At 37.9% G+C, this 27,940-nt stretch overlaps 1 long non-coding RNA gene across 4 annotated transcripts; it reads right to left on the bottom strand.

Annotated features, from left to right (window-relative positions):
* Positions 1-27,522, bottom strand: LOC121031807 (uncharacterized). 4 transcript variants are annotated; one of them, XR_005790900.1, is made up of 3 exons: positions 24,697-27,522; positions 16,943-17,017; positions 1-161 (listed from the first exon to the last, which is right to left on the bottom strand). It is a non-coding gene; the product is annotated as an uncharacterized LOC121031807 (long non-coding RNA). The 4 variants fall into 4 exon arrangements; XR_005790903.1 differs by having other exon boundaries at positions 1-140; XR_005790899.1 differs by lacking the exon at positions 1-161 and adding an exon at positions 4,900-4,945.
* Positions 27,523-27,940: the final 418 nt, after the last annotated feature.

The raw sequence follows: 27,940 nt of genomic DNA, 5'->3' as shown, positions 1-27,940 counted from the left end.
TTTTTTCTATGCGCATAAACGTACCCTATGGAAAACTTACCTATCCAGATGACTCATTTCCCAAGCATTCTGGTAACTTAGGTTTTACTGTATCACTTTTATTTATTACACGCCTTTGCAAATAAGATGTGGTGGAAGAACTGCAAAATTAAAATAATAACCTACAATGAAATTAAAATACTGTGTAAATTTCTTAAAAATAAGTGTTAATAATTGTTACTTGAAGCACTATGTATGGGGGTCTCTTAATTCATTATCTCATCAAATACCCATTATATAGATGAAACACTCAAGCTCATAAAATTATTAAGTAGTAGAGTCAGGATTTAATACTTGTGTACTTCTGTACCCCCAGCCCCGCCACAGGATTCCTGTGTGTCTCTTTAAACACATAAAAATTCCTTTGCAAACCTCCTTTATGCTTAACCCCCAGTATATGTTGGCAGTTATACTCCAAGCATATGGCCCCTGATGTACATCTGAAGGGTCTCATGACTGAGGTTTTACTAAATAGTAATACATGACGTTTTCCTAACAACTAGCCCCTCAAGGTCCTGGAAACCTTGCTTCCAAAATTCCTTAGAGCCTTATGCTGTCCCTAACCCATGCCCCATCTGAAGGTATATAACCAGTCACTCTTCACAGTCCCAGTGCAGCTCTTTCTGCCCTGTCCCTGTGCCTTAATAAAATCACCTTTTTGCACTAAAGACATCTTCAAGAATTCTTTCTTGGTTGTCAGCTCTGAAGCTCACCATCACCCCAAAACCCCAAAACTAATATGTGAATGTATCATTGAAGCCATATAATTATAAAAACCTCAGTACCAGGGTTAATTAAAATTTATGTGTGAATAAATATATTTAATATAGATTGGTACATATGTTTATTAATGTTGAGTCTGTTTTCAGATTTTTGTAACTTTATCATGGAGTTTTATAACGTGTTAGGGATACTGGCTGTAACACCGTGTATGCCATTTTATTAGCTTAATTAAATTGTAAATGTTGTAGTCCAGATTTTATATTCAGAATGTATGTTTACATATTCTGCTTGTAATAGGTGATTTGGAAACCAAGTCAACCAAATGTTACTTCATATTGTTCGCATAAAAATGAAATTACTCCTCTCTATACTTTGTTCAAAAACATCAGGCTCTGCGCAGAGCCAGGAGCCTGCTTCAGATTCTGTCTCCATGTCTTTCTGTCCCTCCCCCACTTGTGCACACTCTCTCCGTCTCTGTCTCTAAAATATAAGTAAATGTTAAATTTTTTTTTTTAAGCGGGTGTTTGGTACATAGTAAACCATGCACAAATGCTTGAGCTAAAAATACATTTGAGCATTTTCACATAAAAACTTGTATATGTGAATCTTCAGAGTAACATTATAATAGCTAAAAAGTGGATACGACCAAAAGTCCCACCAGCTGATAAATGGATAAATAAAATGTGGTATATCCTTATTATTGAATAGTATTAATAAGAAAGAACAGGGGCGCTTGGGTGGCTCAGTTGGTTAAGCGTCCAACTTCTCAGGTCATGATCTCACGGTTTGTGAGTTCAAGCCCCCCCACCCCCCACCATTGGGCTCTGTGCTGACAGCTTAGAGCCTAGAGCCTGCTTCAGATTCTGTCTCTCTCTCTCTCTCCCCCTCCCTACTTGCTTTCACTCTCTCTCTCTCTTTCTCATAAATAAATAAGTAGAAACATTTAAAAGAACAAAATACCGATACATATTTCAACATGTGTCTTGAGGCTTGAAAATGTGAAGTGAAAAAACCCAGAAACAAAGGCAACATATTTTATCATTCCATTTATAGGAAATTGCTAGAAAAGGCAAATAGAGACAAAGTAGATTACTGGCTGTAAGGGGCTAGGGGCAGGGGGAATGGGGAGTGACTGCTAAATGAGTATAGGGTCTTGGGGGGAGGTGATGAAATATGTTGAAATTGGATAATGATGATGGTTATGCAACTCTATAGATATGCTGCAACTCACGGAATTGTAGACTTCAAAAGAATTTTATGGTATGTGAATTATTTCAATGTAGATTTTTAAAAAGAAATTAGACGGGCGTCTGGGTGGCTCAGTTGGTTAAATGTCTGTCCAACTCTTGATTTCAGCTCAGGTCATGATCTCAAGGTTTGTGAGTTCAAGCCTCACACTCTCAGTGTGGAGACTGCGTGGGATTCTTTCTCTCTTCTTCTCTCTCTACCCCTCCCCTGCTTGTGCACATGCTCTCTCTCTCAAAATAAATAACGTTTTAAAAAATAATAAAAATATTAATTAGAACCAAATGTGAAATCACCCTGAAAGCTTATTACTAAATATTTTTCAATATCTCAGCGCCTCTCAGATTACTGATGATAAATGAGATACAGCAGCCTTGTATAAGGTGAAAAACTTAGTCAACAAGCGGTTTTTCCTTCAATACAGTGTAATTTAGATTAGATTTTAATATAATAATAAGCCTTTGCTGTTAATTAGTTTTTAATTTGGTGGTATTTTCATCAATCTTATTTAATAAAACAGTGATTAAAAATTAATTTATAATTAATTTTGTATTTCCTTGAAAATAAAACTTCATAATTATGGCCAGAAATTACAAATAGTCTAAATAGATAAAAATTTTTCTTTAAAATTTCAAATCAAGTTAGGTTGAAAATTGGGTAAATCGTCTAGATAAGGATTTTGAGGATTGGGTAGTATCAAATGAGAACACTAAAACAGTTTAGTAACAAGTTTGATGTCCTCATTGAAAGGAAACAATCCATGGATTGGGGAACATACTACCCCCACTTCTGAGAGGATTTTGGGCAGGAGCCAGTTTTACAAAGTATTAGAGCAGCAAGATGAAAATGGTATGATTGGCTAGGAGGTTGGGGATTTCCTTGTAAGGCTAACAGGTCCTGTGTTCTAGGGTAGGGTAAGCTAGAGCTAAAGCTGACTTGAAGGATTGTGATTGGCATATGCTAGGTTTCCCTGACAGGTGTTTTTCGTAAATGCAGACTGGTTTAGGTTTACATTTGTGATGTGGGCTGGGCTACTGAGGTGGTCTCCATTTTGTGGATCCCAGTACACAAATTAACTTTATCAGTAGTTAAAATATGTAATTTGAATTAATATTAACTTCCCAACAATAACTGTAATCTTTGTTGCTTCAATAACAATGTAAAAAATCTAAAGGCAACAGGTGTTTTTGTAAATGCAGACTGGCTTAGGTTTACATTTGTGACGTGGGCCAGGCCACTTAGGTAGCCTCCATTTTGTGGATCCCAGTATACAAATTACAAATTAACTTTATCAGTACTTAAAATATGTAATTTGAATTAATATTACTTCCCAACAATAACTATAATCTTTGTTGCTTCAATAACAATGTAAAAAATGCAAAGGAAACAGATAGAGTGTGATTTAGACCAGAAATGATCAGTGTTTACAGTATTGGATTTGATTATTTAAATAAATCTATGTGAGAATTCTTTAAGAAGTTAATACACTCTTATTAAAGAATTATGCTGTGCATAGTGGTTCTGATGGATCTGATCTATATCATATCTAAGTGACTTAATGGAGCCACTTACATGAGACTTTTAGGTCTTAATACACATCTAGTACCTGTTGATTTTTCATTGCACAGAAACAGTGACTTAACATGACTTAACATGACTTAACATTGCACAGAAACAGTGACTTAACACTAAAAGAATGAAACTTATTAAGAAACATTTCACTACATCTAAAAAAAACCTTAAAGAATTTGGCTTATTTGGTGTTGAAGAAATGTGACAGTTTCAGAGATATCCCATCATCAAAGCATATTTAATCTCAAAAGTTAACAATAATGAGACTGGGCTTTACCATATACATACTTTGTAAGAGAACATTATGAGACAGGTTTTCCATAGAAAAGTGGGAAGAAAAATGTCAAAGGCAAATTAAAACTATTCTGAAGGAAACAAGAAATAAGGATATATTTTTTTTCTTTCTCCTCTTTGTTCAAGCACTGTAAGATCTCCTGCCCTAGAGCACAGAATTCCAGCTACTACCATGGTGGTTCAGTTTTATACAACTTCATTGCCATTTCTGTACTTGCTAGCTTGAAACTTAGTCACTGTAACATTGTTCACATGATAGTACATTCTGCCTTCCAAAAGCCTTCTTATTTATAGCTTTAAAAAAACATCCATTTATAATATGGGACTGCTTTTGATGTAGGTTGAGGCAAGACTGAGACTCCTACAGTTTGTCACTCAGTGATATTTGGATTTGACTGGGCCAAGTGGGGAGGTTTCTCCCTAAGTGAAGGTTTAGGCTGAAGAATGTTAATGCAATAGAGATCTATTGATAAATTACTCCCATATTCCTGTTAACTTTTAAAAATATATTGAATGCCTATTATATGCAAGGCACTGAGCTAGATGTTGAAGATACACAGATGAAAGATCCAGATGTCACCTTTAAGAAAGTCTTTTAATTGGGGAGACCATTAAGGATCAGATAGTCACCATAATGTGATGACATAAATGCATGCATAGAGTAATTTTAATGTATCTAATTTAACTGGGGGTGCTCAGGGAAAATGTCTATATGTAAGAGAATTGTTTTTAAACAAAATCATAGTTGGGGGGGGGAAACAGAGGAAGTCACCTACACAGAGGGAACAATGCAAAGTCTCAGAGAACTTGACCTGGTAAGTTTTGGAAACTACAAGTTTGGCAAGTACTCTAAGGGGTTTGGGGAGGGCAGAGGAAAGAATGAATGAGAAGGGGGGGCGCCTGGGTGGCTCAGTCAGTTAAGCCTCCGACTTCGGCTTAGGTCATGATCTCGCGGTTTGTGAGTTTGAGCCCTGCGTCGGGCTGTGTGCTGACAGCTCAGAGCCTGAAGGCTGCTTTGGATTCTGTGTCTCGCTTGCTCTCTGCGCCTTCCCTGCTCACACTCTGTCTCTCTCTGTCTCAAAAATAAATAAAACATTAAAAAAAAAAAAACCTTAAAAAGAATGAATGAGGAGACAAAACAGTTGAAAGATAAGGCTGGATATATTGAGTGCCTTAACATATCATGGTAATGAATTCAGATTCTATTCTGAAGGGTAAGGGATGGGAGAATTGAATTTTAACATAAAAAAGTCTTGGTCTTTTAATCACAAAAAGATAACTATGAGAGCAATGTGAAATATGTAACTAAAGTTACATATTTGCTGCAATGGGGTGGAGAACTAGAGGCAAAGAGACCACTTGGGATGCTATTGAAATATCTAGATGAGATGTGATTGTGGGAAAGACCTAAAATAGAGTTTTGCACTAAGGACCCATAGTACATTTAGTGTGTTTACTGGGCAGAGCTTACCTAAAGAAAAAAAACAAATTTTTGAGTTTCCTCCAGTTATCTTTATAACTCTTAATATGAACTCTTTATGCTCTTACCTCTTCATCTTAAAACTAAAATTTATATACTAAATGTAGAGAAATATAAACTAATAAAATTAGTATCTATGTGCTACTTGATTTTTTTTTCTTTTTACTTTTTGCAAAAATTGCTTCTTGAAACAAATACAGATCTGCCACAGTTTAGGTTCTTCTAAATTTGGCCTGTCTGTACTAACTGTTGTGTTCCGTATATGATGGCCAGTTTTCTCTACTAGACCTTTAAGAGATCTTGTTCATTCTTTCACTGATGTCATTTGACTTTCATATGGCCAGAAAGAAGCATTTATTACCTATTTCTGTTCTCATTTGCCTGAGACACAAGTGCTATTACACAGTACCAACAAGATCATAAAATCTAAACACAGCACAGGCTCTGGAATCACATGGCAGTATTTAGTTATAAGTGGCAATCAGGGTGATTTGGACTATGATTATATTATTATAGATTAATGAAATAAATCACAAAATGGGAAAAGTCTGGTAAAGAATTCAAAGATTCTTGTTTGAGAAAAACTGGTGTAGAGGTTATAAAAATCCTTTTGTCACATCTAAAGTCACATTTGTTGAGTCTGACTTTGTGACTCTGAGTAAAGTCAAGAAATGCTTAGACAGGTAGGACAGATAAATAACTTGATTTTAAAGTGAAAGGGGTGCTGGTTGGCTCAGTTGGTTAAGTGTCCAACTCGTGATTTTGGCTCAGGTCATGATCTCACTGTCTGTGAGTTCAAGCCTGGAGTTGGGCTCTGTGCTACAGTGGGGAGCCTGCTTGGGAGTCTCTCTCTGTCCCTCCCCTGCTTGCACACGAGCATTCTCTCTCTCTCTCTCTCTCTCTCTCAAAATAAATAAATGAAGTTTTAAAAAGTTTAGGGAAAGTAAAAGGAGAAAGAAAAGGCGTAGGTACATTTTAAGGTTCACTCCTGTTCTGGAACTAAGAACACAATATGCAATAGGAAAGTAATTCTGTCTCCAGAATTACTATTAGGGCCATTCTCTAAATCCAACCTCTGTATATGTTTTATGTTACTATGAGAAAATATTCTATAGAGTTTCAAGTTGATATAGCAGGATTGATCTCTGCCCATCAAAATGAGGCATCCTACCTTTCTGTTTTGTTAGTAAGTCTCCTACCTTCAAGTAACAGGAGTTAGTTACTTCCTATAACTTAGGGCAGGAACTCAAACAGATCAGGAATAATTGGACTGAAGGTAAAATCATATTGAGTGGTTGGATGAAAGCTTTAGAAAGTTGGAGATTGGTAGCCAACGAATCTATATTTAACCTTAGATGTCACTGTATGGTTTGGGTTGGCTCTGGGACCCCCTTCTTTTCTTTTCTTTTTTTTTTTAGTGCCAGATTGGTTTACCCACATTTTTCTCCCCTGCTATTATCAATTGCTCCCTAACAGAAACCAACAAGCTTTCTTTTTCTATCCTCACTTGGGGAAGAATACAATCTTACATTATCCTTTTTTTCCTTATACCTTTTTTTCCTGAAGCAAGTATGCACCCTGTTAAGTTTTCATAATGGTTTTAATTCTGGTAATAGAATGTCAGTATTTATATATGATTATAAGCAAGTATGGAGATCAACAAGAGAGTAGTTGCAGTGATAAAGAACTCTTATTTGAACCTGGTTTCCTTCCTATCATCACTTCCAAGCCCCCACTCAATAGATCAGAGTCAATAGAAAAAGTCACAAGATTCAACTGTACTTTAAAGGAAAATTAGAAATAGTTATTGTAATACTGTTGATACAACAAATTACTACAAATTTAGTGGCTTAAAAAAAGTTATCTTAGATATTTGGAGGTCAGAAGTCTGAAATGGGTCCTACTGTTCTAAAATCAAGGTATAAGCAGAGTTGGTTGCTTCCTTGAGATTCTGAGGCAGAATCTCTTTTCTTGCCCTTTCCAACTTCTAGAGGCTGCCGGCACCTTGGTTCATGGTTCCCTTCCATCTTCAAAGCCGGAAGTGGCTGGTTAGTCTTTTTCACATCACATTAATCTGACACACTTGTCTGCATCCTTTCATTTATAAGGATCTTTATGATTATATTAGGCCTACATGGATAATCGAGGAAAATCTACCTACTTGAAGGCCAGATGATTAGCTACCTTAATTCCATCCACAACCTTAATTCCCCCTTGCTATATAACATATTCAACGGTTCCAGGGAAACTGGGATGTAAACATCTTCAGTGGGAGTAGAAGATCATGGGGAGGCATTATTCTGGCTACTACAACTATTTATAATTCCTTGGGTACTCAAGTTTAAAAGCAACTTTTCCCTTCCTTCCATCAGTTCCTACTTTGTTCTTCTAAATATATTTGACTACTACTCAAAATATGAAGTGTGAAATGGTACAGAAAGTTAAATATACTAAAGGTTAGGAACTTGTCAACTACATTTTGTCACTGATGACTCAGTTTTATTGAGGTAGTGTTGACATAATTTATATTTAAGCGTGTTGTGAAGTGAATGGAAAATGAAAAAGTGCAGAGCATGGCCATGAGAAGAAATTAGAAGATACAGTATTAGTTTAGAGTAACTCAGGGTCAAAGGAGGATATTTTTTTAGAATGGGAGAGGTTTGAGTATATTTATAGCCTGGAGGAAATCCTGAGAGAGATGAGATATAGAACAGAGAGATTAATAGATGAAGTCATTTTTTTCACAGGAGATGACTGTGGGTCAAAAAATTGAGTATTTGATTTTGAACAATGGGTAAACATCAGACTCTAGAGGGAAGAAGATTAGAATGGGTAAAAACAAAGATAATTTTAAATGGAAAGAGGCAGGAAGTTGACCATTAATACTCAGTTTTCTCAACTTAATTGGAAGGAGGACTTTATCCATTCATCTATTGATGAACACTCAGGTACTTCCATATCTTAGCTATTGTATATAATGCTACAATAAACACAGCGTTGTGTAATCTTTTCAAATTAGTGTTTTTATTTTCCTGAGTAAATACCCAGAAGTGGAATTACTGCATCATATGGTATTTCTATTTTTAATTTTTGGAGAACTCTCCATACTGTTTTCCATAGTTGTTGTACCAATTTACATTCCCACCAAGAAAATGGTTCCCTGTGGTGCCGGGGTGGCTCTGTCAGTTAAGCATCTGACTCATGGTTTCAGCTGAGGTCATGATCTTGAGGTTCGTGAGTTCGAGTCCCACATCAGAGTCTAAGTTGGCAGTGTGGAGCCTGTTTGGGATTCTCTCTCTACTTTCTCTCTGCCTGTCCTCCCCCCTTCCCCTGCCACTCGCAGAGTACCAACAAGATTATAAACCTACACCTGTCTCTCTCAAAATCAAATTAACTTTAAAAATCCTTTAAAAAATTAAAAAAAGAAATTCTTCCCCTTTTTTCCACATTTTTGCCAACGCTTATTATTTCTTGTCTTTTTGATACTAGCCATTCTGACTGCTGTGAGTTGATGTCTTACTGTGGTTTTGATTTGCATTTCCTTGATGATTATTGATGTTGAGCATCTTTTCATATGTCTATTGGCCATCTGTATGTCTTCAGCAAAGTGCCTATTCAGGTCCTCTATTTTTAAATTTTATTATTATTACTATTATTATGTTGAATTGTTTGCGTTCTTTTTACATTTTGGATGTTAACTCCTTCGCAGATATGTCATTTACAAATATCTTCTCTCATTCAGTAGGTTGCCTTTTTGTCTTCTTGGTGGTTTCCTTTGCTTTACAAAAGCTTTTTAGTTTGATGTAGTACACGTTGTTTATTTTTGCTTTTGTTTCTCTTGCCTGAGGAGACAGATCCAGAAAAATATTGTTTAAGTCCGAGTTTACTACCTATGGTTTCTTTTAGGAATTTTATGATTTCAGGTCTTATGTTTAGGTCTTTAATCCATTTTGCATTATTTTTGTGTATATTGTTAAGAAAGTGGTCCAGTTCCATTCTTTTGCATTTAACTGTCCAATTTTCCCAACACCATTTATTGAAGAGGCTATCTTTTCCCTGGTGTATATTTTTGCCTCCTTTGTTTTAAATTAATTGACCATATAAGTGTGGATTTATTTCTGGGCTCTATTCCTCTCTATTGATTCTCTGTGTTCATTTTTGTGCTAGTACCATATTCTTTTGATTATTATAGCTTTGTAGTACAGTTTGAAACTGGGATTGTGATACCTCTGGCTTTGTTCTTTTTTCTCAAGATTACTTTGGCTATTTGAGGTCTTTTGTGGTTACACCCAAATTTAAGGATTGTTTGTTCTAGTTCTGTAAAAAATACTGCTGGTATTTTGATAGAGATTTCATTGAATCTGTAGATTGCTTTGGAAAGTATGGACATTTTAACAATATTAATTCTTCCAATCCATGAGCACAGAACATCTTTCTATTTATTTGTGCCTTATCCAGTTTCTTTCATTGGTGTCTTATAATTTACAGAGTACACTTCTTTTATCTCCTTGGTAAAATTCATTCATAGGTATTTTATTCTTTTTTTGATGCAGTTGTCAGTGGGATTGTTTTCTTAATTTGTCTTTCTCATAGTTTGTTCTAAGTGTATAGAAATGTGGCAGATTTCTGTCTATTCGTTCTGTATCCAGCAACTTTACTGACTCCATTCATTAGTTCTAATAGTGTTTTGGTGAAGTCTTTAGGGTTTTCAATATGTCGTGTCAGGTCATCTGCAAATAGTAAAGTTTTACTTCTTCCTTACCAACTTGGATACCTTTTATTTATTTTTCTTATCTGATTGCTGTGGCTAGGACTTGTAGTATTATGTTGAATAAATGTGGTGAGAGTGGACATCCTTGTCTTGTTCCTGATCTTAGAGGAATGCTTTTAGCCTTTCACTGCTGAGTATGATGTTAGATGTGGATTTTTCCAATATGGCATTTATTTTGTTGATGTATGTTCTCTCTAAACTCACTTTGTTGAGAGTGTTTATAATGAACAGATGTTGAGTTTTGGCCAGGGCTTTTTCTCATTTTTTGAAATGATCATGATTTTTATCCTTCATATTGTTAATGTGGTATATCATGTTGATTGATTTGCAGGTATTGAACCTGTAATCCCCAAAATAAATCCTACTTGATTGTGGTGAATGGTCCTTTTAACATATTGTTGAATTTGGTTTCTTAAATTTTGTTGAGGATTTTGCATCTATGTTCATTAGGAATATTGGTCTGTACTTCTTTTTTGTAGTGTCTTTGGTTTTGTTACCAGGATAATTGTTGCTTCATAGAATAAATTTGGAAGCATTCAATCCTCATCTATATTTTGGAATAGTTTGAGAAGGATAGGCATCAGTTCTTTGAATGTTTGGTAGAATTCAGGGCACCTGGGTGGCTCAGTAGGTTAAGCGTCGGACTCTTTGTTTTGGCTCAGGTCATGATCTCACTGTTCATTAGTTCAAGCCCCACATCGGGCTCCGTGCCGACAGGGCAGAACCTGCTTGGGATTCTTTCTCTCCCTCTCTGCCCCTTCCCCACTCGTGTGCACATGTGCGTATGTGCTGTCTCTCTTTCAAAATAAATAAACTTTAAATGTTTGGTAGAATTCACCTGTGAAGCCATTTGATCCTGGACTTTTGTTTGTTGGGAATTTTTTTTATTACTGATCCCATTTTCTTAGTAGTAATCAGATTTTTCCTCCTTCAGTCTCAGGAGACTGTATGTTTCTAGTAATTTATCCATTTCTTCTAGGTTGTCCAATTTGTTGGCATATAATTTTTCATAGTAGTCTCAATCCTTTGTAGTTCTGTGGTGTCAGTTGAAACATCCCCTTTGTTTCTGATATTGAGTTCTTTCTCTTTTTTTCTTGATGAGTCTGGCTAAAGGTGTATCAATTTTAGCTTTTCAGAGAACCAGCTCTTTCTTCTTTTTAAAAAAAACATTTTTTTTTGACAGAACATGAACGGGGGAGGGTCAGAGAGAGAGGGAGACACAGAATCGGAAACAGGGTCCAGGCTCTGAGCTGTCAGCACAGAGCCCGACGCGGGGCTCAAACTCACAGACCGCGAGATCATGACCTGAGCTGAAGTCAGACGCTTAACCGACTGAGCCACCCAGGCGCCCCCAGCTCTTTCTTTATAATTGATCTACTACCATTACTATGTGTTTGCTTTTACAAGTGGAATTTTTTCCTTTTACAATTTTCTTCTAGTTGTGGCCTTTTCTTATTTGCTTATGGAATTCCCTTTAACATTTCTTGTAATGCTGGTTTAGTGGTGAACTTTAACTTTTGTTTATCTGAGAAACTCTTTATCTCTCCTTCAATTCTGAATGATAACCTTGCCCAGTAGAGTCTTCGTGGTTATAGGTTTTTTCCTTTGAGTACTTTGAATATATAGTGCTGCTCCCTTCTGGCCTGCAAATTTTTGCTGACAAACCAAGTAACAGGCTTATGAGGTTTCCCTGGTATGTAACTATTTGCTTTTCTCTTGCTGCTTTTAAGATTCTCTATTTTTAATTTTGGACATTTTATTTATTTATTTGAGAGAGAGTGCATGCATGTGCCTGAGTGGGTGAGGAACAGAGGAAGAGGGAGACAGAATATTAAGCAGGCTCCATGCCAGCATATAGTCCAGTGCAGGGCTCAGTTTCATGACTCTGAGATCATGATCTGAGCTGACATCAAGAGTCAGACGCTTAACTTACTGAGCCACCCAGGTGTCCCAAATTTTGGACATTTTAATTATGTGTCTTGGTGTGGACTGCCTTGCGCTCACTTGTTTGAGGTTCTCTGTATAGCCTAGACCTGGGTGTCTGTTTTCATCCCCCTTAAACTTAAGGAGGCTTTCAGCTGTTGTTTTCTCAAATTGTTTTCTGCCCCTTTCTCTTTTTCTGGGGCCTGTATAATATGAATGTTAGTATACTTGACGTTGTCCTAGAAGTCCATTAACGTGTCTTTTTTTTTTTCTTAAATCTTTTGTTTTTACTGTTCGGCTTGGGTGCTTTCCATTACTCTGTCTTCCAGATCACTGATCCAATTTTCTGTATTCTCTAATCTGCTGTTGATTCCCTCTAGTGTATTTTTCATTTCAGTTATTGTATTCTTTAGCTCTGATTTTTTTTGAAGTTTTTGTTAAAGTTCTCACTGAGCTTAGGGGCACCTGGGTGGCTCAGTTGGTTAAGCGTCCGACTTCAGCCAGGTCACGATCTCGCGGTCCGTGGGTTCGAGCCCTGCGTCGGGCTCTGGGCTGATGGCTCAGAGCCTGGAGCCTGTTTCTGATTCTGTGTCTCCCTCTCTGTCTGCCCCTCCCCCGTTCATGCTCTGTCTCTCTCTGTCCCAAAAATAAATAAAAAACGTTGAAAAAAAAAATTAAAAAAAAAAAAAAGAAAAGAAAAAGAAAGTTCTCACTGAGCTCATATACTTCTCTCAAATCTGGTTAGCATCTGTATGAGCATTATTTTGAAGTCTTTATCAGATAGATTCCTTATCTCTATTTTGTTTAGTTCTCTTTCCCAGGTTTTGCCTTATTCTTTTGTTTGGAACATATTCCTCTGTCTCCTGATCTTGAAAGTAGTGGTCTTATGTTGAAGGTGTCCTGTGGGGCCCAGTAGCACAATCCTCTCTGGTCACCAGAACCAGGTAATCCAAGGATGTCCCCTCTGTGGACTGCATTCACTCTCCTGTTGTGACTTGGCATGACTGCTGCAGGCATGCTAGTGGCCAGGTCTGGCCTCCAGCCTGGCTGGCTGCAGTGATTAGCCATGACTACTTATGGGTGTACTGGTGGGTAGGGGTGGACCCCTGTGCAGCTATGAGATCTGGCTGTAGTGGGTGTGCTGGTAGATAGGGTTAGTTCCAGTGTAGAAGTCTAAGAGTCTCACCTCCACCTTTGGTGGGCATGCTGGTGGGTGGGGCTAGCACTCCACCTCCCTGGGGCAGAAGTTGCTCTGGAAGGGCATTGGTAGTTGGTAGAGCATGTGACTTGATCGAGGGGTTGTGAGTTCAAGCCCCATGTTGGGTATAGAGTTACCCAAATAAAATCTTAAAAACCAACCACCAACCAACCAACCAATTAACAAACCCCAAAAAACAACTGAGGCTGCTTGCCAGGTGTGGTGCAGATTGGACCGGACAGGTCTGTAGGGAAATGCTGGGGAGGAACACGTAGTGTTCTCAGGACAGATGGAGAGTATCAGAACTGGCTCACACAACCGTCGTCCAGCTAAGCTGAAAGAGGGCAAGAAAAATGGTGCCCACCAGTACTGCCCTGCCCCTCCAGAACACCCTAAAATTAGATTTCCTTCATATATAACCCAGGTGCTTTCCAAACTGCTGCCCCTATGCTGGGTCTCAGACTAAGTGATCTAGTGCTCTGGCCTTATGAGTGGCGTCTTTGTTTCTTATTGCCTTCTGGCTCTCTTAGAGTTATGGTAAGTCCTACTGGTCTTCAAAGGCAGATTTTATGGGGATTTATCTTCCCTGTGCAGGTCCCCACAGCCAGAGGTGCCTGATGTGGAGCCTGATCTCTTCGTTCCTTAGAGAGGAACTCCTATGATATCCCTCCTACTTGTGGGTTGCCAGGCCAGGGGTTTTGGTTCTCGACTGAGTCTCTGCCCCTCCTACTGTAATGAATGTGGCTTTTTCTTTATATCAGTAGCTGTGGGAAAGTTGTTCTGCTAATCTTCAGGTTGTTTTCAGAGTGAGTTATATTAAATGTAGTTGCAGTGTGGGTGTGTCTGGCGGGGGTGGGGGGTGGAGGTGAGCTCAGGATCCTTCTGTTCTTCCATCTTCCTTGCAATCGGTACCTTTCTTAGTGTAAAATCAATAGCAGTTCTCAAAAATTAATACTTCCACCTCAAGAAACTCAGATGACAGAATAAATGTTTATGTGCCACGTGAGAGAGGGAGTGCAGAAAGAAGCGAGAGTGCATTTTATTATTTTTATTCCTTTAAATATTTGTTTTTGAGGGAGAGAGAAAGCACAAGCCAGGGAAGGGCAGAGAGAGAGAGAGAGAGAGAGAGAGAGAGAGAGAGAGAATGAGAGAGAATGAGAGAGAATCTGAAGCAGACTCCAGGCTCTGAGCTGTCAGTACAGAGCTGGACGAGGGGCTGGAACCCACAAACGATCATAAGATCATAACCTGAGCTGAAGTCGGACCCTTAACTGACCTAGCCACCCAGGTGCCCCATGAAAGAATCATTTTAAATTTAATCAAGATCCATTTGGCAGATATTTATTGAGCAACTGCTATGCATTAGCTTCTGGGCTTAGCTTGTAGAAAACTTAAGAGGTGATTTTCATACTTTTTCCCCTCAGGAGCCCTTAAGTCTATAAAACAAAGAAGCTGCCTGACTTGGAGGCTAGAGCCTTGCCTACTGAGAATCTTTATCATTTTCCCTCCATTTCCAATCCTCACACCCACTCAGGATACCTCAGATGGTTCTGTGAGTATCCCTCCCTAGTGTTCACTAAACAGAATCTGAAAAACCAATTGTCTAATAAATATTAATACCAAAGCCTCACTATAATAGTTATGAGAAAGAAATAATATAAAATATAGCAGAGATAAGTATAAAATGTGTAAAGAAGTATTAAGTATAAAGATGAAGAGAATCTGGCTTAACAGCAGACATGTGATAAAAACCTGAGCATTTCAGTTGCTCAACTTCTCAGTATAAGCCAGCAATGTGGTCAGGGCTCGCCTAAAGAACCCATACAGTTTTACTCCCAAAGATAGAAATGTATTGTCCAGCACAAAGCAGTTGCCTTTTCCTCATCTTCATTGGCCAGACCATAGTTTTAAAAATTTTTATGGGGCGCCTGGGTGGCTTAGTCGGTTAAGCGTCCAACTTTGGCTCAGGTCATGATCTTGGGGTTCGTGAGTTTCAGCCCTGTGTCAGGCTCTGCTGACAGCTCAGAGCCTGGAACCTGCTTCAGATTCTGTGTCTCCCTCTTTCTCTGCCCCTCCCCTGCTCACGCTCAGCTCACAGCTGTCTCTGGCTGTCAAAAATAAATAAATGTTAAAAAAAATTTAAAAAAATTTCTTATAGCTTTATTGAAATATAATTGACATACAGTATATCACATATATTTAAAGTACACAATTTGGTAATTTGACATATATATACACCCATGAAACAATCACCAAAATCAAGATAATAAACATATGCCTCACTACAAGTGTCTGTGTAGTCCTTTGTAAACCCTTTCTGTTCCCCCAACCCAACCCCTCTTCCTTGCACCCACTTGAAGCCAATGATCATTTTGTCCTATAGCTTAGTTGGCATTTTCTATAATTTTATTTAAATAGAATCAAACAGCATGCCCTCCGTGACTTTTTTCACTCAGCATAATTATTTTGAGATTTACCTATGTTGTGTCACTCAACAGTTTTTTGTTTTTTTTTACTACTGAGTAGTATTCTTTGTATGGATATGCCACAATTTCTATATCCATTCACCCATCGGTGGACATTCTGGTTGTTTCCAGTTTTTGTCTATAACAAATACTCTTGTGTAAGTGTTTGTATGGACATAGGTTTTCTTTTTGGTAAATAGGTAGGAATGGAATAGGTGGATTATGATAGGTATACATTTACCTTTTTAAGAAACTGCCAAGCTGTTTTCCAAGTGGTTGTACCATTTTACATTCTCACTAGTTATATACTGAGAATTCCAATTCCCCCTGACCTGTTATGACCAGTCTTTTTAATCAGCCATTCTAATAGGTATGTAGTGGTATAGCTCATTGTTATTTTAATTTGCATTTACCTAGTGACTAATGATGTTCAGCATCTTTTCATGTGCTGTTTTGCTGTCTATATTTCTTCCTTGAGGAAATGTCTCTATTCCCATTGTTTATGGAGTTCCTTTATTTACAAGTTTTATTTACAAGTGACAAATTAAACATTTACAGCTGGCTCAGAAGATTTTAAAAAGCAATAAAGTCATAACAAGGTATCATATACATGGAGGAATATGAAAAAGGCATGAAGGATTCAACCCATATTAGCTATTGCCTAAGTCACTTCCAAAACTAAGAGTGCAGAAAGCAGTATATGCTAGAGCTGGCTTACACTGCTTTATGAGTACATTTAAACATTTTTAGAAATTTTGCAGGCTGTTAAACACAGCCTTTATGAAGAATTAACTATGTAAGCTGACAATTATGTTAAAATCCAATATATAAGAATAAATATTCAAAATTCATTTCCTCATTTTACTATTATCCATGTTTTTGTGGTTATGGTGATCATATCTGTATTATAGAAATATTATAGTTTGATAATATATACCTTCTTCTAATTCTGTGTTCTGTGATGTCCTGTGGTAGCCTGAAATGAGCCACAGTGGGATATTTACCCCAAGAAATTTGCAAACACCATAATCAAAGCTTTTTTTTTTTTCTTTCCTGGTGAGCTAGTTGTCAAACATTTACTAGGCCACCTGTAATGACAAGGACCTTCAAACTGCACTGGGTTACTGTCCACGATGAATAATTGAAGCCTTAGTCACATGGAGAACTCACCTTTGTGAAGCACTTAATTCCTTAAGAACAGATTGATATTTTTGCTGCAGGGTAAAGCTTACCGATTTTCCTTGCTGCTCTGTTTTTTTTGTTGTTGTTGCTTTTTTCACCTCCAGATTTGGGCATGCCAAAATCTACTGGATAAGAGAGGATGCCAATACATTATTTCTGTAGTCCCAAGTAAAAAATACAAAATATTTTATTTGGAGTATAACTAGAAGGGCTGTTAAATACAGAAAACTGTAATGAGCAAAAAAAAGCAGGAAAGGCAAACAGCTCTGTATATCCAAATTTCTACTCATGTAAGAATAGGGGAAACTAGATAAAAATGAGAGGGAACAAATGAGGATGTAAGAGGAATGTTTGGTCTAAACCCCCAATCAGCTTTCTAATCATGGACAAAGCATTTTTTTAAAGTCTAAACTTACTGAAGATGTTGGATGTTACTGGAAATGTAAAGTTACAGATTCAGTAACATACTACAGCAATCCAGAGATAATCAAATTATGGGGACAAATTCCTGGGGCACAGCATAAAGCTACTGTTATGGTTGAGTGTCCATTACAATTTAATTTTAAAAACAATTAGGAGAAACTAAGGATTTCAGAAGGAACAGAAACCATCTTAAAAGTTCACAGTCTAAATTAAAGGCATATACATTTAAAATATAAAAGAAACAAACATGGCATATGACTTTCAGTAAGACATTTGTTATGTCTCACATGAAATTCAAATTGAAGTTAAAGTGTTTGCCTGACATGAAAAGATGCTCAACATCGCTCATCAGGGAAATACAAATCAAAACCACACTCAGACATCCTCTCACGCCAGTCAGTGGCCAAAATGAACAAATCAGGAGATGCTGGAGAGGATGTGGAGAAACGGGAACCCTCTTGCACTGTTGGTGGGAATGCAAATTGGTACAGCCGCTCTGGAAAACAGTGTGGAGGTTCCTCAAAAAATTAAAAATAAACCTACCCTATGACCCAGCAATAGCACTGCTAGGAATTTACCCAAGGGATACAGGAGTACTGATGCATAGGGCACTTGTACCCCAATGTTTATAGCAGCACTCTCAACAATAGCCAAATTATGGAAAGAGCCTAAATGTCCATCAACTGATGAATGGATAAAGAAATTGTGGTTTATATACACAATGGAGTACTACGTGGCAATGAGAAAGAATGAAATATGGCCCTTTGTAGCAACGTGGATGGAACTGGAGAGTGTGATGCTAAGTGAAATAAGCCATACAGAGAAAGACAGATACCATATGTTTTCACTCTTACGTGGATCCTGAGAAACTTAACAGAAACCCATGGGGGAGGGGAAGGAAAAAAAAAAGGTTAGAGAGGGAGGGAGCCAAAACATAAGAGACTCTTAAAAACTGAGAACAAACTGAGGGTTGATGGGGGGTGGGAGGGAGGTGCGGGTGGGTGATGGGTATTGAGGAGGGCACGTTTTGGGATGAGCACTGGGTGTTGTATGGAAACCAATCTGACAATAAATTTCATATATTGAAAAAAAAAATAAAGTGTTTGCCTGGGTTTTAGTAAGGTACAGTACCTTAAAGTACTAATAGTGATAAAGATTTAGAGTGATGCACACTGAAGAATAGCAGTTTGGTATTAAATTGGAAGGAACAAATAATCCTTAAACCAGGCAGTACCCCATGTAATCACTTTACTAATAAACTGGACAAAAATAAATGGAACTTTTATCAAACCAGCAGGTACAAGCTTTATTTTTTTAATAAATTAAAATTAAATTAAAATTAAATTAAAAATGAGGTGCCTGGGTGGCTCAGTCGGTTAAGTGTCTGACTCCTGATTTTGCCTGGGGTCATGATCTCTGGGTTCCTGAATTCGCAGCCCACCTAGGGCTCTGTGCCAGGTCAGTGCAGAGCCTGTTTAGGATTTTCTCCCTCTTTCTCTGCCCCTCCCCTGTTTGTACTCTGTTCTCTCCCAAAATAAACAGATAAACTTAAAAAAAAAAAATGAGGAAATACATATTCCCAAGGAGATATCTTCTTTATCTCCAAACTTAAAATTTTATAAAGGAAATTGAGTAATCTCACATGAAAATACCTAAGAATATATGAAATTAATAGATACAGTAGAGAAGTGCCTGCTAAACATTTCCACAATTAAAAAGAAATAAATCACTGTTTTTTCCCTCGTCCTGATTCCCAAAATCAGTTCCTCTTTTTTTTTTTAAGTTTATTTATTTTGAGAGAGAGAGAGGAAGGGGGTGTAGAGGGGCAGAAAGAGAGAATCCCAAGCAGTCTCCTCACTGTCAGCGCAGAGCCTGACACACAGCTTGATCCCAAACTGAGATCACGGTCTGAGCTGAGATCAAGAGTTAGATGCCTAACTGACTGAGCCACCCAGGCACCCCATCAGTTCCTCTTTTGACTGACTTATGTAAGTGATTCCATTTTCTAGTCACCAGGATTCACTATACTTGAATAATCTTTTTCTTTCACTCTTCTCTTTCCTTATCCGTCTCCACTTTTATTTCTTTAGATCTTCAAATGCATATTACACCTTAAATTTTATAATATGCATTTTAAAAGGTTTTTATCATCATTATATTTGTATAACCACTCTGTGAGTTAAGCAAAAGTTATTAACATTTCATCATTCTATTAAAGGCCTCCAAGGTGACTGGCATGTAAATAAGCAGAATCACACAGGTTAAATGACTTGCCCAAGTTGACAGGACCAGTAATTACAAGTCCTGTGATTCTAATGTCAACATTCTTTTCATTACACCATGATGTCTCTCATCAACAGCTCATATTTGGTCCATTACTAAAGATTCCTAGTGGGTTTCTCTGCCTGTATTCTTACTTCTTCAGTCTATCTTGCATGTCACTACCGTATTGAACACAGTTTTTATGAAAAGATACCACAATAGGGGTAGCTCAGTCAGTTGAGTGACTTCCGCTCAGGTCATGATCTCATGGTTTGTAAGTTTGAGCCTCGCTGTGGGCCCTGTGCTGACAGCTCAGAGCCTGGAGCCTGCTTCAGATTCTGTGTCTCCCTCTCTCTCTGCCCCTCCTCTGCTCAAACTCTGTGTCTCTCTCTCCCTCAAAAATAAAAAATTAAAAAAAATTTTAAAGATACCACAATAAAGAAATTTCCAGTGGTTTCCTATTATATAGAGAATAAAAGTCAGACCTTTATCCCTGCTTTCATACATCAAATCTCTTAATCAAACTGGGCTCATGTTCCTTCAAACATCCTTCTAACTTTGCTGAGACTATGCCTTTGCTTATAGCAGTGTTTCCCTTGAGTTACAAATCCCTGAGTAATAGTTATTACAGGGGACTTGGACATAATGATGTGTCTATTTTTCTTATATATTTATTTATAGTTTATATGCTGAACACGTATGACTAGTACCTTGTGTGTTTTGATAGGGGGCAGGGGCATCCAGTAAAATTTTTGACATTAAAAATGTCACAAGTCACCAAGGACTTGGTGTGTCTGGTTGGCTCAGTTGGTGGAGCATACGACTGACTCTTCATATCGGGGTTGTGAGTTTGAGCTTCACATTGGGTGTAGAGATTACTTTAAAAAAAATGAGTCGTCTGCAGTTCCACTTCTAATAATAAAGAACTAGGTGGGTTTTGATTATGCTTTAGCTGAGAATAACTAGCAACTAGAAAAGTGGGCCAAGAAAAAGAAAACCACATGTCTTTAAAGGCACTAAAAAGCTACCAAACTGGTGAAGATTGCAGGGCTAAGATCTAGGAGAGGGAGACACATCGGAGAGATACTTGAGTATTTAGGGCTCCCTTTCTGCTAGAGACATCTGACTCTATCAAAAGCAACTGAGAAAGTGAACACAGATTTTTGCAAACTCACAGGCCCAGGAGGGGGCAGGGAGGTTGAAAACTGGAGTTTAGGGCTCACAAGGAAGAAATAAACACCTCAGTCTTTTAGCTGAGGGTAGACTTTCACAATGGGTAGACTTAGTAGTCAATTATATGGAGTTGAGGACAAAATTAGGGAATTGGACAAAGTTCAGAAGAAAATATGCAGATTTACAGAGACAAAAGGAAGAAAATGGTAAAAAAATTTTTAAAGGTGGAAGAGACTTATAGTGTAGAATTTTAAAAAGTCTAATATAGTTGAGACCCAGAAGGAAAGGAATGAGAGACCATAAAAAAGTGATACTTGAAGAGATGTCTAAAATAAGTAAAAGGCATCATGCCTCAGATTTAAGCAGCACTATAAACCTTAAGCAAGAAAAAGGCAAGGAAAATCACACCTAAGCACATCATCGTAAAATTGCTGAAAACCAAAGAGGAAAAATTTACGCATCCAGAGGAAAAAGACAAATTACTTTATCAAAACGAATGACAGTAAGACAGCTGCTTTGCAACCAAAATGATGCTATCTTTAGAGTACCAAAGGAAAATACTGTCAACTTAGAATTTACATTCAAACAATATAACTTTCAAATAGGCAAAATAAAGTTTTTTCAAACAAACAGAAATTGAGAATTTGACACCAGCATTTCTGCCCTGTAAAAAAGAGTAGACTTTGGGCAGAGAGAAATGATCTCAGATAGCCACTCTCACATTCTGGAAGAGATGAAGAGCAATGAAAGGGAAAAATACATAGGTAAATCCCAATAAATAGTAAGTTTACAAAACAATGCTAATATATCATGTTGTTAAAAACATACAGATTTAAAACATAATAGCACAGTAACTGAGAGGCGAAGGAAAATAGTCTTAAAGTGGTCTAAGGTAATCACATTGTCTAGGAAGTGGAAAACGTACTGATATATACTAGGCTTTTAAATGTCATGGATGCACATTCTCATTTCTAGAGTAACTAAGAATATTAAAAGAACATAAAACCACAAAAAAATCAAAAGAAGATGAAATAGAAAAAACACTTGAACAATCCCAAAGAAAGTACAGAAAAAAGAACAAAGAATAGGTGAGACAAAGAACAGCAGGATGGCAGCTTTAAAGCCTGTATATAATAATTATACTAAATGTAAACTGATTATCCCAATTAAAAGACAAAGACTTGGATTTATAAAGGTATACTTTTAACCTGTTTTCAAGAGACAAATCTTAAATATGAGAATGCAGAAAAGCTTAAAGTAAAAAGGTATATCATGCAAAAACTAATAAAGATGGTGCGGCTATGCTAAATCCAAGTAGATTTTAGACAAGAAGCAATTCAAGAGATAAAAAGTTCATGTGTCCAGGGGCGCCTGGCTGGCTCAGTCAATAGAACATAGGACTCTTGATCTCAGGGTTGTGAGTTCAAGCCCCATGTTGGGCATGGTGCCTACTTAATTTAAAAAAAAAAAAAAAGTTCATGTGTCCAAGAGTCCTAATAGGAAACAAATGATACATTCAGGATCATTTAAAGAAGGTTTATTTACAAAGGGACTAATTACAATTGTGTGTGTGTAGGGTATAAGAGAATTACAAGAATAGGTTCCAAGAGACAGAAGAACTTAATCAGAATTTGGAGGGAGAGAGAATTGTGAAGAGTTCACTGTGAGACGAGTAATGACCTGTGGTCAAAGTATAAATCCAGTTCAAGTTAACCTCTAGTGGAGGGGAAGAAAAGATGCTCACCTCACTCTTTTCCACTAAGCAATCTCTTCCCATCAGTTACAAACTCATCCTGGGGTGGTGTAAATCAGCTCTGGAACCATAAACATTAGCACCCTAGAATTCTTCATATATGGTAGGGGAGAAAAGTTACAAAACATAAACATAGTCTCTTAAAACCTGCTTTTTTAAGCTGGTCATGAGGCCTAGATTCATAAACATAGCTGTTTTCTTTCACCATCCATTCTTTTTTTTTTTTTTAACTTTTTTTTTTAACGTTTATTTTTGAGAGAGAGAAAGAGGGAGTGAGAGACAGAGAGAGAGCATGAACAGCTGGGCAGAGAGAGGGAGAGAGAGAATCCGAAGCAGGCTCCACGCTGTCAGCACACAGCCTGATGGCTCAAACCCACAAACCATGAGATCATGACCTGAGCTGAAATCAGATGCTTAACCAATTGAGCTATCCAGGTGCCCTATTCACCATCCATTCTTGGTTTCTCTCACTTTTTGTTCGTACCTCACCTGGATGGGATTCTTACCGGGTGGGATACTCCCAACAGTCATTCTTGTAAGATGAGTCCTAGCAGAGGTCCTTTTTGGGTTACCCTAGTTTTTTACTGGACTATTGGCTAAGAGCATACGAACAAGCTTCTCAGAGAATACTGTCCATATACAGTCATATTTATTCTGCTGTATAGCAGCAACGCAATTTCCCCGTTAAAAGGGATCCCTCACCCTGCCAGTAGAGTGATTTCCTTCTCTCTTGTTGGTTAGTGACAGAAAAAGCCCAAACCTGCCAGTGAACAGTGTCCACTTCTAATTCGTTGAAGTATTAGGAAGCATTCCTCTCTTTAGTACCAAGACTACCAAAACCACTAAGTCCAAAGTTTCAGGGACCAAAAAATTCTTCAAGTGGGTTTTTAGGTATAATAGAGAACCTAACAAAAATGCATACATGTGTACCCCAAAAGACATACAAAAGAATGTTCATAGCATCAGTCTTTATAATAGCCCTAAATGGAAACATCGCCAATATCTATCAACAGTAGAACGGATAAGTAAATGGCAATATATTCATTCACTGTATAACAATGAAAATAAATGAACAACCGATCCAGGTAACAACATGGATAAACCTCACAATGTTTTCTTTAAAGATTTTTTTTAATGTTTGTTTGTTTATTTTTGAGTGAGAGATGAGTGAGCAGGGGAGGGGCAGAGAGATGAACCTCACAATATTAAACAAAGGAAGCCAGACACAAGAGAATACAGTTATGTATTCAATATATATAAAAGTTAACCATTGGCAAACCTAATCTTTGGTGTTAGAATTTGGGAAAGTGATTACCTTTGGGAAGAAAGAAGAATAATGACTAAGAAGGGGGCATGTTAGTGTTGTAGCTATTGATGTGGGTGTTGATTACACAGTTATCTTTACTTTGTGATAAGTTGTGCTAAATAATTACATTTGTGTACTTTTCTACATGTGTTATGCTTCCATTAAAAAACTTTTAAAAATTCATATAATAGCCCTCCTGTGTGTGATGTGCACTTTTTCTGAATGCTTTTAAGATATTTTTCTCTTAGTTTTGTCAGTTTGACAATAACACGCATTGGTAATTTTCCTACCTGTGCTTCACTGAGCTTTGTGGATCTGTAATTTCATGCTTTTCACCAAATTCAGAAAACATGCTCCCAGTATTTAAAAAAAATAGACATACAGAAAATAGAAGGACCATGCTCATCTCCACTATACATACCTTCTGGGAAAGATGGCACTACATATTGGTTACTGCATTTAAGCATAATACTTTATTCTGAAGTCCGCATCCTAAATTTGGAGGTTATTGTCTCCTGGTTGGCTCCATAAACTGAACCAGTTTTCTAATTTGTTCTGAGTTCTTGTCCAGCCTGTCGACTCATAAGCCACTCACAATGAACCACTCTATACCCTTACCTCAGACCACGTCTCCTAAAGTTCTCAAGGAAAGGATTTCCCTTTACTGTTGTGATTCAGGGCCACTATTGAGCGATGGTGTTGTATAGTGACCACTCACACCCAGCTATTGCCAGCTCATTGCAGACCCTTTTGTGAATTAACAAGACCTAAACTTTTTTCCTTCATTAATTGGTCAGAGGGAACCCCCTTTGAAGCCAGTGTATATGGATTGAGGGAGAAGTGCTGAAGGAATAGGGGCAGGTACTAATAACAGTAGTCTGAGTCACCTGCTTATTCAGTTTAGTTGTGGCCATGTACCCAGTTTTGTAGGGAGTGAACTGCTGTTATGCCCATCCAGTTGTATGATTGGTGAATCAGATAACACCAGTTCATGATGAGTAGTAGTTCGATCATTCACATAGTCACTTGATGTCCCATGGTCAGGAGTTCCATCTCTATCAGGTACCAGCAGCAAACCAGGAGCTGCTTTTCAAAGAAACAAAACAAAACATTGGTTGAGGAAGATAGATCTTTACTCAAAAACCAAGGAATCTTGTGATTCTCCTATTGGCACTTACCCTCAGAGGCTTCATATAGCATCTCTACCACATGAACTTCCAATACCATTGTATCTGCCTAACCATAAGGCCCGACCGGCAAGACAGTTTGCTCTGGGCCCCTCTCAAAATTACAGTTACCCATAAAACAGGTTAGGTCACCCAAAAGTACTATTTTGTTGTCTCCAGAACCTAAAAAGGCCTGCCACACATTTTGCCTTTTTCTTTACTGTCGTGGTGAAAAACACAACAGTCACTCACTTGAATGGATAACCTAACAGGTCTCTGGCCACTGAATCCCATGTGGCAGGTCCCTGAAGTTTTACAGGGTATTTCTTGCACCTTCTGCTAAGCATATGTCTTACCAAAGCATGTAGAGTGTTTACTACTTCCTGCTCTTTGGGCTCATTTAACGTTCATTTCTATAATAGACCAGTGTGATATTCTATCGCATAGAAAGATGATCAAGGTCCCTTCAGCACAGAATAGAAAGGTGGCACAGTGCTGAGACAAGACAGTAAGGGCTTACTGTTGTCTCTGTCAGTTAAACACAATCTACTTCTGATTTCCCTGAATAACTGGAATGGGAAATGAGGGGGCACTTCCAGAGCAATACCTATATATCATATCAAAGTCTGTATTCATTTCCTCCAATGAAGATACCACGCCTATAACAGCAACTACAATTGGCATCTTTGCCTGATAAAATCTTGCAGTAATCCAGTCATTCTTTACTACCCATTTGGTTTTTATACTGTCATTCCCTATGACCCATCTGGTGACCACAAAGGGAAGTTAAGTGGGAATGTGGTATGAATCACTATGCCAGCATGGTGGCACTAATTTCTGCAAGTTCCCCAGGGATGCAGTACTGCTTTGGTGAGAGACAAGCAGTTACGAACTTCTACATAGCCCTTCCTACCATAATAGCATTCACTCCATTGGACAGGAAACTAAAATGAAGACTGCTTCAGTTATTAAAATATGTCTATTCTTACTACACATTAAGACTGGAGAAATAACCCCAATATGGGTCTCTCTGGACTCACTGTTAACCCAGATGCAGGCCAAGACTCCATCTGTCACTTAAGTTTCCTAGGCCTCCTATTTTAACCAGTTGTCCAGGATTAGGTTTTGGGTCTCTAGGTATTAATATAAGTTAAGAGACAGTATCTAATAAGCCTCAGGAGGTCTGGTATTTTCCTTTCTCCAGGAAATGGCCACTAGAGAAGAATTAGGGCAGTGATCCCATAATTTGCTCACCAGGGGAGCTTCAAAAAATATCAATGCCTGGGTCTCACTCCCTGAAATTATGATTTAATTGGCCTGGATGTTCTTGAGAATTTTACGGTGGTCTAAAGTACAGACACGTTTGGGAAGCATGGGATTAGGGGAAGGTTCATGGTTATACACCTGTGGCAGCATTGCAGGATTTTTCTTCAAAGGGACCCAATCTTTCTCCATCATCAAAGAGTTCCAGGTCTGTGAACTGGATGAGATGCTTCAAATTTCATTATGACAACACAAGTTAGTTTAGAATTTTCCCACCTATATATGTCAAGCAGCAAATTAGTAGGCTACTTAATCTATTACTTAATCTGCTTCCTTTCTTGTTATCCTTTAACCATTACCACCTTTCCCTGAAAGTCAAAACACTCTGATTAACGTTCTCTTCTTTGGATTATTATGGTAATTGTGCCCACCATGTCTCTGATGGTTATATGCCATCACGTGGCCTCTACCAATTTGAGATTATCTTATTCTGAGATCAGGAAACTCAGTTCTACCACAGCATTTATCACCATCAATCTGACAAACAGAGGGCAGCCACTTCAGAGCTCTTTAGGGATGCTTATACTTCTATCACCAATGCATCCTTAATGACTTGGTAAAAATGGAGAATGTCTAAGGAGCCCTTGTTTTCTCTTCTCTACAGTATGCCAGAGTATTTCTGGGATTCTGAAATTATTACTTCAAATTTCATTTGTAGGTCATTTATTATTTGTAGACTGTTATTGAGCCCATGCCTCATCCTAGCAAACTATTAATGCCAATATATGAGATGTTGATTCTCAGGTGAGTGCACCCATGCCAATAAATTTGCCATGATAAAACCTTGTATTGATTCCCCCTTGGTGTAACATCCTTAGAACCCACTTCTATATATACTCCTCAGGTTTCTGCTGATCAACATGGTCAGGTCTTTAACTCCTGTGTAGGTTATCTCATGCCATAGCAGGCCACATACTTCTCTGATTAGGTGATCTTGAGATTTATCTAGGGATACTGTGAGGTGATGAAGGTACGTTCTGAGAACAGATACCAGCCTATGAGAGAGCTGTTCCCAGTGCAGTCACCGAAAGCCTCTATGCAGAGGAGGCTAGTTTCCCCAGAGAGCCAAGGAAGTTTGGGGGATCTGCAGGTTCAGCATTCTCATCTTCATTCTTGTCTGCTCAAAAGTCTCCATTCTGTCTTAGGGCCCCACATCTTTCTCACCAATGCTCTACCCTTAGACTAAGAAAACTGGAAGAACTGAGTATTTTATTGGTACTACAAATCTACCTTTTCTGCCCACTGCTTATAGGAGATGAAGGACTCCTTCAAAGCTGTGGTGGAGGAGTTCTGACACTCTCTATGCATTCTCAGCTACATAGTCATAGTTTTTACATTTTTCTTTTTCCTGTGTACATTCTGTTTAGGTTCATAAGAGAGGCCTGGTGGATCCACAATCTTAAATCACTATTGGTTACCACAGTGATACATTCTCACCTTCACTCCATCCCATGCTATTAATAGTAAGTATAATAGTACCTTAAGCCATGGATCACTTGTGGTCCCTGTGTCTATAGCAATGAAGTTATCCCTGTGATTTATTTTACGTGTGTGTGTATTTAATTCAACCTCAAAGGGTCCATCTCCTCTAACAGCTCTGGTACTAATTACTCTTTCAGTCAGGGTTATAAAAAAAATTGAA

This window comes from Herpailurus yagouaroundi, unplaced genomic scaffold, assembly GCF_014898765.1.
Source record: "Herpailurus yagouaroundi ecotype Mexico unplaced genomic scaffold, PumYag 28, whole genome shotgun sequence".
Classification (NCBI taxonomy): Eukaryota; Metazoa; Chordata; class Mammalia; order Carnivora; family Felidae; genus Herpailurus; species Herpailurus yagouaroundi.
The sequence above is the reverse complement of the archived record's forward strand: the minus strand, read 5'-3'. Positions and strand labels throughout refer to the sequence as shown.